The 14,449-nt window shown below is 42.9% G+C and overlaps 2 protein-coding genes across 5 annotated transcripts in view; one reads left to right on the forward strand and one right to left on the reverse strand.

Moving 5' to 3' along the window:
* The window catches only part of LOC126281658 (zinc transporter 1), a 556,713-nt gene that overhangs the window by 307,026 nt on the left and 235,238 nt on the right, over positions 1–14,449 (reverse strand). Inside the window, exon 1 of one of the 4 annotated variants that reach the window (XM_049980805.1) lies at positions 5,501–5,538. The exons of 2 other annotated variants lie outside the window; for them this stretch is intronic. The gene's annotated coding sequence lies outside the window, so the exon portion shown is untranslated. Of the gene's footprint in view, positions 1–5,500; positions 5,539–14,449 lie in introns of those variants that run through there. One more of the 4 variants, XM_049980804.1, reaches the window with a different exon arrangement.
* The window catches only part of LOC126281656 (protein SPT2 homolog), a 518,200-nt gene that overhangs the window by 125,286 nt on the left and 378,465 nt on the right, over positions 1–14,449 (forward strand). The window lies entirely within an intron of this gene.

Genomic DNA, 14,449 nt, shown 5'->3' on the forward strand with positions numbered 1-14,449 from the left:
ACATATAAACTGGGTTTTAAAGTGGAGTAGTGTGACAGATCTTTCTTGTTTATGTGTAAAAGTAACGAGTTCCACTGCTCAGTCCCCTCCCAGATAGAGTCAGAAACACCACAGTAAATTTAGAAGAGGGATTTATGCCGTAAATGACAACAGATTTAAGAAATTAACATGAAAGGAATCCAACAGAGACCTTGCACCCTCCCCAATGCTCGGCGGTTGCTGTCCCTCAGTTTTCTGGCCACGGTTTAGGTGTGATCACTCCTTCGCATTTCCACCTCACCATTACATCACCAACGGTCGACTTGGGGTGCTTTAGAAATGTTGCTATGTCCCTGATGGATTTGTTACTCAGATGATCTCCAATCAATAGCTAACAATGACGTCACTTAGCTCTGCTGCCATTGTTCTGTTACTACTTCTCTAACGACAACATAACACTCACTGCCTTCTTTGATACCAGCAGGTCTGCCTCTCGTGGCATCTAATGGTCATATCGGGGTCTATATAATTTTATTTATGTCCTTTTATCCTTACATTTTTATGCTTTTTCTGTCCTCCTCGCTCTGCACATAAACCGATTCACCATATTTATAACTTAACTTCTCTTCACTGCTACCTACTCAGTACGTTTAACTCACTGAACGTGTCCGCTATGCCAATTGGCACATCCACTCTGCTGCATACTATCAAGGGACTGAAATTCTTTAAAAAAATCAGAAGTAACCTAGATGTGAGTTACAGCCAGTAAAAGCACTTTCGCTTCCAACAGAACATTCTTGTCTGAGTCTAGTGACTCGCTTATTGATTTGGTTTAGGAAGTCTTCACTGATACACTCAGCGAAAAACGTAGGGAAAAGTACATTCTTGTACTTAAACACATATAAATGTCTATAAAAATATTACAGCTAAAATAGTAAAACTTGAGACTATTATGTACAACAACATACTTGATATTCTGGGCTATTTTTGTTTCAAAATGGGCATCGACTTACATTTTATAAGAATTTGAATTTTTAATTACAATTATTTCTATAATGTACCTTATCTCGTAAATTAATCAAACAATAAAACTGGACTCTCACATTTTACATCTGCATAAGAGGCTAATAAAAAGCGTGGAACACATTTCTGTTTAAGATCAAGGTTGCTTTAAAATGAATTTTTCAGTTTTCTGTTACCCAGGACTGCTCTATTATTCTTAGATTTTAAAGGATAACTTTTCTCAAAGAAAAATAACGGAAAAATGCTGAACAGGATTAAGTAGAGTCAAATCGAAAGATTTGCACCCGGCGAACGGTCTACCCGACGGGAGGCCCTAGTCACACGGCATTTACATTTATTCAGTGAGTAATTCTTAAGAACTTCGCCTAATTTCAGGATTTAAGCTTTTATAGTTCCTCCGAAAAGGCAGCTGAAGAAAGTCACTTAACAGCAATTCGCATTTAAAGTTTTTATTTCAATTTTTGACAATATTTCTTCGCCTCTAGTGACTAATGCTGTCCATATCCATAATCTTTATTCTCTTCGTCGTCTTCTTGGCGTAATCTCTTCCACAGCCTCCTTTGTCTAGCCAAGTTTTGCATTTCTTCTTCTGCTGCCTCAGCTTTGTCCAGTTACGCTTCGCCAAAATTTCAGAGTATCTTCAGTGTGAATTCATCTGGATGGAACCCTAGTCTCTGCAGACACTTAATCCCACCTACATTTCCACTATTGAACACTACACAGGCATTAAATGCAGCTATCTTCACAACAAACGATGACACAAATACTGTCACTGTCATCAAAGAGTGTAAGGCCATTTCACCCACAATTACCACATCCACATGAAACATTAATCACATTGACAAGTATTTCAAAGTCAGTTAACCTGAATTAACTGGAAAACTCGTCTTTGGCACTGTAGACAGCTTCATAAATTTCTTCACTAACTCAGTAACTTTGTCGAAAATTGTTCTAAACACTTAGGAGTACCATTTTTACACTTATTTAAATTTAATGTACCTTTTACACGCGAAATTTTACATTTCCTCACTTTTATTAACAAGCATCCACTGTTATGATCCATTTCGAGCAAAACTGAAATAAGTCTGCAGCATGTACTATTAAAAAAACACGTTGTAAAAGAAGAAACAAGCAAAGATAATCTTTCTCACAGCCTTCTAGAATCGTATGCAGTTTGTTTCTATTGTGTGCAAGAAAAATTGAGGCACAAAAAATTTCTAGCGAAGAGATGATGTGGATCACAGCTTAGAAAAAGGAGTCGTGGCAGGCGCAGACGCCCAAACACACTTTTTTTAAACATATTTCTAGCCAGAATTCGATTTTGAAACTTTGTGATGTTATTCTTAAAGAATCAGTGTAATAAATTACGCAATAAAAAATTCGAATTTTTTGCAATTTTGTCCTGCATCTACCCTTAACAATAGAGGTACAAATTTCTGTTATCAGTGGCTATATTCGGGCAGAAGGGCCCTAGCGGATTCTCGCAGTGGGTGGCCAAATGGTTCCCGCATTCAGTGGACGCGTACAACGTGACCATCCCGAGGGCAGACCATCCGATTGTGCATGACTGTCGATGGGCTGTGACCACCCAGTAATGTCCATGTCCTGGGCAGTAATGTTGGAACAGCCTATTTTATAAATAATCTGAGAAAAACAATATTTTTGAACGTTCAGCAATGAACCTGGCTTTGGACGAGTCTACACACATCAGAGATCAACAACGGCTTTCCCTATTAGACTTGGTGAAATGACTTGGCTGTGTTCAAAGAGCAGTTAAGATTTGCTTACTCTGAAAGAAGGCCTGGATTGTGGTTCCGTGGAAAGTTCAGTGCCCGTCGGGGAGATTGCCAGTAGCTCGACTGACAAAATGGATCAAAACAAAATGTCCAGACACTCTGTGACCAAAATGGTACTGAAACAGGGGATGACAGGCTAAAGGCCGAAATACTAAATGGCTTTTTCCAAAGCTGTTTCACAGCGGAAGACTGCACGGTAGTTCCTTCTCCAGGTTGTCGCACAGATGACAAAATGGTAGATATCGAAATAGACGACAGAGGGATAGAGAAACAATTAAAATCGCTCAAAAGAGGAAAGGCCGCTGGACCTGATGGGATATCAGTTCGATTTTAAACAGAGTACGCCAAGGAACTTGCCCCCCCTTCTTGCAGCGGTGTACCGTAGGTCTCTACAAGCGCGTAGCGTTCCAAACGATTGGAAAAGAGCACAGGTCATCGCCGTTTTCAAAAACAGATGTCGAACAGATGTGAAGAACTATATACCTATATCTCTAACGTCGATCAGTTGTAAAATTTTGGAACAAGTATTATGTTCGAGTATAATGACTTTTCTGGAGACTAGAAATCTACTCTGTAGGAATCAGCTTGGGTTTCGAAAAAGACGGTCTTGTGAAACCCAGCTCGCGCTATTCGTCCACGAGACTCAGAGGGCCATAGACACGGGTTCACAGGTAGATGCCGTGTTTCTTGACTTCCGCAAGGCGTTCGATATAGTTCCCCACAGTCGTTTAATGAAGTAAGAGCATATGGACTATCAGACCAATTGTGTGATAGAATTGAAGAGTTTCTAGATAACAGAACGCAGCATGTCATTCTCAATGGAGAGAAGTCTTCCGAAGTAAGAGTGATTTCAGGTGTGCCACAGGGGATTGTCGTAGGACCGTCGCTGTTCACAATATACATAAATGACCTTGTGGATGACATCGGAAGTTCACTGAGGCTTTTTGCGGATGATGCTGTAGTATATCGAGAGGTTGTAACAATGGAAAATTGTACTGAAATGCAGGAGAATCTACAGCGAATTGACGCATGGTGCAGGGAATGGCAATTGAATCTCAATGTAGACAAGTGTAATGTGCTGCGAATACATAGAAAGATAGATCCCTTATTTAGCTACAATATAGCAGGTCAGCAACTGGAAGCAGTTAATCCCATAAATTATCTGGGGGTACGCATTAGGAGTGATTTAAAATGGAATGATCATATGAAGTTGATCGTCGGTAAAGCAGATGCCAGACTGAGATTCATAGGAAGAAACCTAAGGAAATGGAAACCGAAAACAAAGGAGGTAGGTTACAGTACGCTTGTTCGCCCACTGCTTGAATACTGCTCAGCAGCGTGGGATCCGTACCAGATAGGGTTGATGAGATAGAGAAGATCCAACGGAGAGCAGCGTGCTTCGTTACAGGATCATTTAGTAATCGCGAAAGCGTTACGGAGATGATAGATAAACTCCAGTGGAAGACTCAGTAGCTCGGTACAGGCTTTTGTTGAAGTTTCGAGAAGATACCTTCACCCAGGAGTCAAGCAGTATATTGCTCCCTAGTACGTATACCTCGCGAAAAGACCATGAGGATAAAATCAGAGAGAGTAGAACCCACACATAGGCGCACCGACAATCCTCCTCTCCACGGACAATACGAGACTGGGATAGAAGGGAGAACCGATAGAGGTACTCAGGGTATTCTCCACCACACACCGTCAGGTGGCTTGCGGAGTATGGATGTAGATGTAGATGAAGATGAAGAAATACGAAGGGACTTTAGCCACTAGGTTACACATGTCGTGACCACATCACATGAAGAGTGGTCCATGTTCAGGGCTCCCTGCGGACATTGATGTAACTGGCGCAGCGCAGATTGCGAGAGAAATGGTGCAGCAACTGGAAACGTACTCCGAAGTTGGAGTAAGCGTGACAGCACGATCCTCGTGGGCAAAACGTCTGAACTCCACTTAAAATACCACGAAATTCAAGCGGTCCAAATGCAGTGTCGCGTTCAACAGTAGTGGAATGGTGCCAAGAATTTGACCAAAGCCGCACGGGAGTGTCTGGTGATAATAGGGAAGGAACGCCCGACACTGAACACGCGCAACAACGTCCGGGCAGTCGGGGAACTGATTCGCAGCAATCTCGACTGGCTCATTCACCGAGGAGCGGATTTCTACTTTCGAGAAATGGATGATGATAGTTTTAGGTGAGGGGCGCTCAACATCGTGGTTCTCAGAGGCCTGACGAAAAATCGGCATGCCAATCTCGTGGGTGGCGTCGAGGGCTGTCCCCACGTGCGGAGCAGTTTACAATGCATTACAGCCTACCTCCATTCCCCAACCCGTGGTGGAGGGTAAAAATCGTAGAGGGAGACCAGGAGATGACTACACTAAGCAGATTCAGAAGGATGTAGGCTGCAGAAGGTACTGGGAGATGAAGAGGCTTTCACAGGATAGAGTAGCACGGAGAGCTGCATCAAACCAGTCTCAGGACTGAAGACCACAACAACAACAACAACAACAACAAATAGTTAATATTAGTCATTGAACAATGGTGTTTTCTTCGAGTCACTTCCGTAATTTTGTGATTTCCCGAGGTAAGGTTAGTGAAGTTGTATTCAGATTATTTCAATTATTGTTGTGTTTCACTGAAAAAGAAGAATGCCTGAAAGGGACTGTTGGAAGTTTTGGGCATGGCACTCTGGAGTACTCACCCACCTCCCAGAAGCGACGCAGCAACTGCAGCCGGCGTAGTGTCGCTCGACTCCAGCGTCGCTGCTACCGAGCCGCGAATGCACACACACACACACACACACACACACACACACACACACACACACACACACACACACACACACACACACAGAGAGAGAGAGAGAGAGAGAGAGAGAGAGAGAGAGAGAGAGAGAGAGACGAGATAACAACACGGTGCACACGGGCCGACGGCTTATCGGCAGGTGGAGAGCACCGCCTAATTACTGGCGCAACTAATACCTGCTCACTCGCTACTTTGCAGCAACCGCCAGCAGCCTCTTTCTGCTCTCCCTTCACAAACTGGCCCACGTGTATCGACGTTCCGATATTGCTGATATGAGTAACTATCAATACTTGCCTCCGATGACTGTTGTATCGGTACAGATAAACAGTAATCGATATTTTCTGCTACTTTATATTAAACACGATCGGGAATATCGAAGTGTGTTGCGCAAAATAATGATTCACAGTTGCTTCTCGCGTCTGCTGGTCAAGTGCTTTAAGTTCGTGCGTGGAAAACTGAAGGGAGAGGTATCGAATCTACGATGCACCTCGAAATATTTCAGTCTGCCTGTAAGCTAGCCTCCACCTCTCGATGCCGTGACGATGCGGCAGGAGCGACACGTGGTTCGAACTCCACGTTTACCCGGGTTCCCGGGTTCGATTCCCAGTGGGGTCAGGGATTTTCTCTGCCTCGTGGGAGTTGTGTGATGTCCTTAGGTTAGTTAGGTTTAAGTAGTTCTAAGTTCTAGCGAACTGATGACCATAGATGTTAAGTCCTATAGTGCTTAGAGCTATTTGAAGAACTCCACGTTTAACCGTGGGTACTGGGATTAGTTGGCGAGATTAGGAACACGCCGCTCGATGAAGTGGTGACCAATTGAGAGACTTGATCCCCACGGAACTGTTATTACTGTTTTTTTTTGCTGGCGCAATAATCACCTGAGAAGAGAAACCAAATTTCCGGCAAACAAGTAGAAAAGGGATACTTTTGGGCACCTTATCGGAAGAAGAATGTTTCAACTAAATATGACTTCCCATTAGGAAAACGATTTTTCCTGTAATTATAGCACGAGTTTGTACAGTAGTATGAACTTTATCCCAATCCACTGTACATTTTTTTTATTTGGTATATTTATCATTTACTGCCTGCATTTGAATTTCTTTTTAAACTCAAGCTTGTTCATTCAGATATAGCATAATTCTCATTTTTGTCTTGAATTCTAAATTTATTTCTACCAGAAATAAACTAAATGTAAATGTAACTCCTGTAGCTTAATGTAACACTTCATTAATGCTTTCTAATGACGACACATATACGTAGCAAAAAGATTATATAATGATCTGTAATTTTATTTGTGATTGGAATACTTGAACCTACCAGCTTAATTTTGTATTTAATTCTATACTAACTGTAGTTCACTCAAATTTCTCATAATTTCAATGTTTTTTCTTGTATTTTAAAGAAATCTTTTGGTGTTAAGGAAATTCTTAAAAATACTCAAAAACACAATCAAGTCAGTCGGTATTGATACTCTGATCTGATTTTATCGAGGTCTCGATGTAATTTTAGTTACTGGTATCGAAAGCGAATATCATATTGAATCCAGCATTGGCACGGCCCTCCACGTATGGTGGGCGAGCAGTTCTTCATCTCGTAACCTCTGCACAGCACGACAAGACTCAGAGCTAGCATTCCGTAAACGCCCGGTTAATCTCTCATTTTTTTTACACATTTAAAATAAGCTAGACTTTTATACAACCTATTCCAATTCTCTATCTACATACATACTCGTAAAACCACAGAACAGGGCGTGACGAAAAGTACTGTCTGTCATTTCTACTCATTCTTTTTTTGTTACACTCGCAAATGGAACGAGGAAAAAACGATTTTCTTTACGGTTGTATAAGCGATCTATAGATGAAGATGAAATGGGAGAGACGATACTGCGTGAAGAGTTTGATAGAGCACTGAAAGGCCCGAGTCGAAACAAGACCCCGGGAGTAGACAACATTCCATTAGAACTACTGACAGCCTTAGGAGAGCCAGTCCTGACAAAACTCTACCATCTGGTGAGCAAGATGTATGAAACGGGCGAAATACCCTCAGACTTCAAGAAGAATATAATAATTCCAATCCCAAAGAAAGCAGATGTTGACAGATGTGAAAATTACCGAACATTCAGTTTAATAAGCCACAGCTGCAAAACACTAACACGAATTCTTTACAGACGAATGGAAAAACTGGTAGAAGCCCACCTCGGGGAAGATCAGTTTGGATTCTGTAGAAATATTGGAACATGTGAGGCAATACTGACCTTACGACTTATCTTAGAAGAAAGATTAAGGAAAGGCAAACCTATGTTTCTAGCATTTGTAGATTTAGAGAAAGCTTTTGACAATGCTGACTGGAATACACTCTTTCAAATTCTAAAGGTGGCAGGGGTAAAATACAGGGAGCGAAAGGCTATTTACAATTTGTACAGAAGCCAGATGGCAGTCATAAGAGTCGAGGGGCATGAAAGGGAAGCAGTTGTTGGGAAGGGAGTGAGACAGGGTTGTAGCCTCCCTCCGATGTTATTCAATCTGTATATGGAACAAGCAGTAAAGGAAACAAAAGAAAAATTCGGAGTAGGTATTAAAATCCATGGAAAAAAATAAAAACTTTGAGGTTCGCCGATGACATTGTAATTGTGTCAGAGACAGCAAAGGACTTGGAAGAGCAGTTGAACGGAATAGACAGTGTCTTGAAAGGAGGATATAAGATGAACAACAACAAAACAAAAACGAGGATAATGGAATGTAGTCGAATTAAGTCGGGTGATGCTTAAGGAATTAGATTAGGAAATGAGACACTAAAAGTAGTAAAGAAGTTTTACTATTTGGAGAGCGAAATAACTGATTATGGTCGAAGTAGAGAGGGTATAAAATGTATACTGGCAATGGCAAGGAAATCATTTCTGAAGAAGAGAAATTTGTTAACATCGAGTATAGATTTAAGTGTCAGGAAGTCGTTTCTGAAAGTATTTGTATGGAGTGTAGCTATGTATGGAAGTGAAACATGGACGATAAATAGTTTGGACAAGAAGAGAATAGAAGCTTTTGAAATGTGGTTCTACAGAATAATGCCGAAGATTAGATGGGTAGATCACGTGACTAATGAGGAGGTATTGAATAGAATTGGGGAGAAGAGGAATTTGTGGCACAACTTGACAAAAAAAAGATACCGGTTGGTAGGACATGTTCTGAGGCATCAGGGGATTACAGATTTAGCATTGGAGGGCACCGTGGAGGGTAAAAATCGTAGAGGGAGACCAAGAGATGAATACACTAAGCAGATTCAGAAGGATGTAGGTTGCAGCAAGAACTAGGAGATGAAGAAGCTTGCACAGGATAGGGTAGCATGGAGAGCTGCATCAAACCAGTCTCAGGACTGACGACCATAACAACAATGCATATGAGAATACACGCCTGTGTTAACGCCAAAGAGGGATACAATGTGTATTGATGCGACTGTTTGTGCACCCTTTACTCTGAGATTGTTCTTTCATTTGGTCTGAATTTGTTATCACATACTCTTACAACGACCAACTATCTGTCACCTACCTTGTTACTAAATTGACCTCCTTGATTGTGCCGATTCTTTTCTGCCACTCTAGATGCACTATTCTTTCCCAGAACTCTCCTAAGAAACCGCCATTCGCCCTTCATACAACGAATTATATGTCCTCGTCTCATCTCATGTCGTTTCGCAGCTTTATGCCTACTTGTTTAATATAAGTGTCTCAGTCAGGTCACACACCACTAATACTGTATTACAACATTACAGGAGTGTTTCTCTTACCCACCTTCATTAACTGACATTGAACTACATTTAAAGCAAGCTACCACTTAGTACACAAAATAGAAGTTCTGTCCAAACCACTGCGAATGAACACACAGTCATTCAAGGATAACACTCACCTACCTACAACCAAGTCATCATCGGTCTCAGATTGCTTCCAACTCCAGACGTCAATTTTGTCTCTGGTTGTTCACAGTTTCGATAAATAAATTGATTGCGAACGCAAAACGTTAATTCTACACATATATGAACTGCTCGTAACAGCAGTACATAGTAATGGCATTAACAAAGAGACGAGAACAAAAAGAAGTGTTACGTAAAGTTCGCTTATTCAGTTATTTATTCGCTGCCTTTGTAGCCGTCCATAATTGGGGAAGTTTTGCCGCTACAGAATTTTGTGCACGATTTCACCTCTCGATTACGTCCCATAAATGTTCGATGCGATTGATATAGGGCGCTCAAATTGTGTAAAATGTTCTCCAAACCAGTCGCAAATTTTTGTGCCCCGGTGACATGAGATCATTGTTTCGGAAAAATAAGTCCATGAATGGCTGCATATTGTCCACAAGTTACCGAGCATAACCATTTTCAGTGAATAATCGGTTCATTCCGACCAGAGGACCTAGTCTATTCCATGAAAGCACAGCCAACACCGTTATTGAGCCACCACCAGGTTACACAGTGCTTTCTTGACAGCCTGGATCAGTGGAGTCGTGGGATCTCTGCCAGACTCGAACCCTTCCATCAGCTCTTACCAACTGAAATCGGGACTTACCTGACCAGGCTGTGGTTCTCTAGTTGTTTAGGGTCCAAGCCATACGGTCACGACCCCAGGAGAGGCGATGCCGTGCTGTTAGTAAAGCCACCCGCGTCGGTCATCTGCTGCCGTAGCCCATTAACGGCAAATTTCGCCGCAGTGTCGTGACGGATAAGTTCGTCGTACGTTCGACATTGATTTATGCGACTGTTCCGCGCACTGTTGCTTTCCTGTTAGGACTCACAACAGCACAGCACTTGGTCGTTAAGTGAAGGCCGTCGGCCACTGGGTTGTCTGTGGTGAGAGGTAATGACTGAAATTTGGTATTCCTGGCACTCTCTTCACACTGGGCTCTCGGAATGTACAATTTCCTGGATTTCCGAAATGGAATGTCCCGTGCACCTTGCCCCAACTACCATTCCGGGTTAAACGTCTGTTACTTTCCGTCGTACGATATGTAGTATATTTTTGGACTCCTCATCTAATACTGGTTCCTGAAAATTTGAGAGTGGGTTTTCACAGCATAGTTTTCGTTTATCTTCAGGCACCCACACTGGATTCGCATTCGGGAGGACGACTGTTTAAGTCCGCGTTTGGCCATCCTGATTTACATATTTCATGATTTCCCTAAATCGCCAACAGCCTTCCGCCGTGGTAACACGGGTTCCCGTCAGATCACCGAAGTTAAGCGCTGTCGGTCTTATCTAACAGTTGCATGGGTCACCTCCCGGGTCTGCCGAGTGCTGTTCGCAATCGGGATGCACTCAAGCGTTGTGAGGCCAATTGAGGAGCTACTTGATTGAGAAGTAGCGGCTCCGGTCTCGTAAACTGACCTACGGCTGGGACAGCCCCTCCATATCCGCATCCGGTAACGCCTCAGGGCTGAACAGGTCACGGAGGCCGGTGAGTACCGGCGGTCCTTCAAGGCCTATTCGGACGGTGTTTGTTTTTGTTTATTCTGATTTCACTAAATCGCTCCAGGCAAATGCTGGGATGGTTCCCTTGAAAGGACACCGCTTATTTCCTTCCATATTTTCGAAACGATACGAGCTTGTACTCGATCTACACTGAAGCCCCAAAGAAAGTAATACAGACGTACTTATTCAAATACATAGATATATAAACAGGCAGAATACGGCGCTGCGGTCGGCAAGATGCTGTAATTTACCGTCTAGTAAGGTCATCCGAAGACCAGTATCAGTTGCAAAGCGATTTAGAAAAGATTGCTGAATGGTGTGTAAGGTGGCAGTTGACGCTAAATAACGAAAAGTGTGAGATGATCCACACGAGTTCCAAAATAAATCCGTTGAAATTCGATTACTCGATAAATAGTACAATTCTCAAGGCTCAACTAAGTACCTGGGTGTTAAAATTACGAACAACTTCAGTTGGAAGGACCACATAGATAATATTGTGGGGAAGGCGAGCCAAAGGTTGCGTTTCATTGGCAGGACACTTAGAAGATGCATCAAATCCACTAAAGAGACAGCTTACGCTACACTCGTTCGTCCTCTGTTAGAATATTGCTGCGCGGTGTGGGATCCTTACCAGGTGGGATTGACGGAGGACATCGAAAGGGTGCAAAAAAAGGGCAGCTCGTTTTGTATTATGACGTAATAGGAGAGAGAGTGTGGCAGATACGATACGCGAGTTGGGATGGAAGTCATTAAAGCAAAGACGTTTTTCGTCGCGGCGAGATCTACTTACGAAATTTCAGTCACCATCTTTCGCTTCCGACTGCGAAAATATTTTGTTGAGCCCAACCTACATAGGTAGGAATGATCATCAAAATAAAATAAGAGAAATCAGAGCTCGAACAGAAAGGTTTAGGTGTTCGTTTTTCCCACGCGGTGTTCGGGAGTGGAATGGTAGAGAGAGAGTATGACTGTGGTTTAATGAAACCTCTGCCAAGTACTTAAATGTGAATTGCAGAGTAATCATGTAGATGTAGAAGACAACAAGCGTCTGGTGCAGTTGTTTGATCGGTTGCTGCTGCTAAAATGGCAGGTTTATCAAAATTTAAAGGAGTTTGGACGTGGTGTTATAGACGGCTCACGACCGATGGGACGCAGCATCTCCGAGTTGGCGATGAAGTGGGGATTTTCCCGTACGATTATTTCACGAGTGTACCGTGAATATCAGGAATCCGGTAAAACATCAAATCTCCGACGTCGCTGCAGCCCGAAAAAAGATCCTGTAAGAACGAGACTAACGACGACTGAAGAGAATCATTCCACGTAACAGAAGTGCAACCCTTTCGCAAATTACTGCAGATTTCAGTGCTGGGCCAGCAACAAGTGTCAGCTTGCGAACCATTCACGAAACATCGATATGGGCTTTCGGAGCCGAAGGCCCATGCGTGTACCAAAAATGGTTCAAATGGCTCTGAGCATTATGGGACTTCTGAGGTCATCAGTCCTCAACAACTTAGAACTGCTTAAATCTAACTAACCGAAAGACATAAGACATCAGACACATCCATGCCCAAGGTAGGATTCGAACCTGCGACCGTAGCAGTCGCGCGGTTCCAGACTGTAGGTGCGTTTACCCTTGATGAGTGCACGACGCAAAGCTTTACGCCTCGCCTGGGCCCGTCAACACCGACGTTTAACTGTTCGTGCCTGGAAACACGTTGCCTGGTCGGACGAGCCTCGTTTAAAACTATATGGAGAGGATGGAAATATACGGGTATGGAATAACCCCATGGATCCTGCATGTCAGCAGGGAACTGTCCAAGCTGGTGGAGGCTCTGAAATGGTGTGCGGCGTGTGCAGGTAGTGAGATATAGGACCCCTGATACGTTTAGATACGACTCTGATCACCTGCTTCCATTGATGTCCATTATGCTTCTGAAAGGCGTGTGCAATTCCAACAGGATAATGCGACACCATACACGTGCAGAATTACTACAGAGTGACTCCAGGAACACTCTTCTCAGTTTAAACACCTACGCTGACCACCAAACTCCTCAGTCATTAACATTATTAAGCATATCTGGGATGCCTTGTATTGTGCTGTTCGGAAGATACCTCCTCCCCCTCGTACTCTAAAGGATTTACGGACAGCCCTGCAGGATTCATGGAGTCAATTCCCTCCATCACTACTTCGGACATCAGTCGAGTCCGTGCAACGTCGCGTTGCGGCACTTCTGCGTGCTTCGGGGGCCTTACACGATATTAGGCAGGTATACCAGTTTCCTTGGCTCTTCAGTGTATAATGAACTCGTTGTGGAAGGAACTTGAAACCCTAATCTTGCCTGCTTGCTTCCTTCTTCAAGCATCTGCCACTTAGAGTATTTCAGTATGACATACGACGTTTTAATTTTTATTTCTTTGCTGCTAACTGTAATCGCAACGAATTTTGCAGACAGTATCCATTAATGTCAGTGAACGTACCTGTAAAATTTTATCATTCTGCGACACATAGTCTAGGAGATATGGCGTCATAAACATTGAAATGCGTGAAAAGCTAGCTTTTGATTAAAACAAAGTGCAAATTACTTTGATTATATACATCCACTGTTTGATAATGGGGGCACTTAACGAGTTCCAACAAACTTTAAAAATAAATTCAAACCTGTGATCATTCAGTTTCAAGTATAAATCCTCAAAAATCAATCAACACACTGACATTTTCCCATGCGTTACAGTCTTCGGCGTGTTACTCCAATAAGTTTTGTGATGTAACCTACCTACCGTCTTTTAAGCCGTCCTTTTGGTTTTTTTACGTCTCTTGGAATCCAGCAAAACCTTCCTTGGTCTACCTATCATTCAGTCGCTTGGATGTGTGCCCTTGCATTGCCACTGAGCTTCCATTACGGTCATTACATAGCTGAAACGCTTGAGAGCGCACGGTGGGGATGTCTGCGCGTGTGTACGATCCAACACCAAACTCAAAGTCTTACGCTAGCTGAGCCCCTATAAAACAATAATTCTTCTTCGAAATAAGTTTACAGAACCAGAATTGGAACGCTGACGCCGTCTATAGCGTTCCCGGCTCCTGCCCCACCCCTAATATCGGTTTTCTGCAGAATTCCTGAACGTATTGTCACTTCGAGTAGAAGAAGTTTTCTTAAGACCGAGAAGCATGTTTCCACATTATCGAAAACATCGCTCGTGCTAACTTCAGCTTGACCTTCCCTCACGTGATACACTGCGAATTGAGAATGAGGGGCACACAGACAGATTCCGTGTTTCTAGATCTCCGGAAAGCATTTGACGCGGTGCTCCATTTAAGACTTAACGAAGATACGAGCATATGGAATAAGTTCAACAGATATGTGAGTGGCTCGAAGACGTCAGAAACGTA

Source organism: Schistocerca gregaria, chromosome 7 (genome assembly GCF_023897955.1).
Source record: "Schistocerca gregaria isolate iqSchGreg1 chromosome 7, iqSchGreg1.2, whole genome shotgun sequence".
In the NCBI taxonomy this organism is placed as follows: domain Eukaryota; kingdom Metazoa; phylum Arthropoda; class Insecta; order Orthoptera; family Acrididae; genus Schistocerca; species Schistocerca gregaria.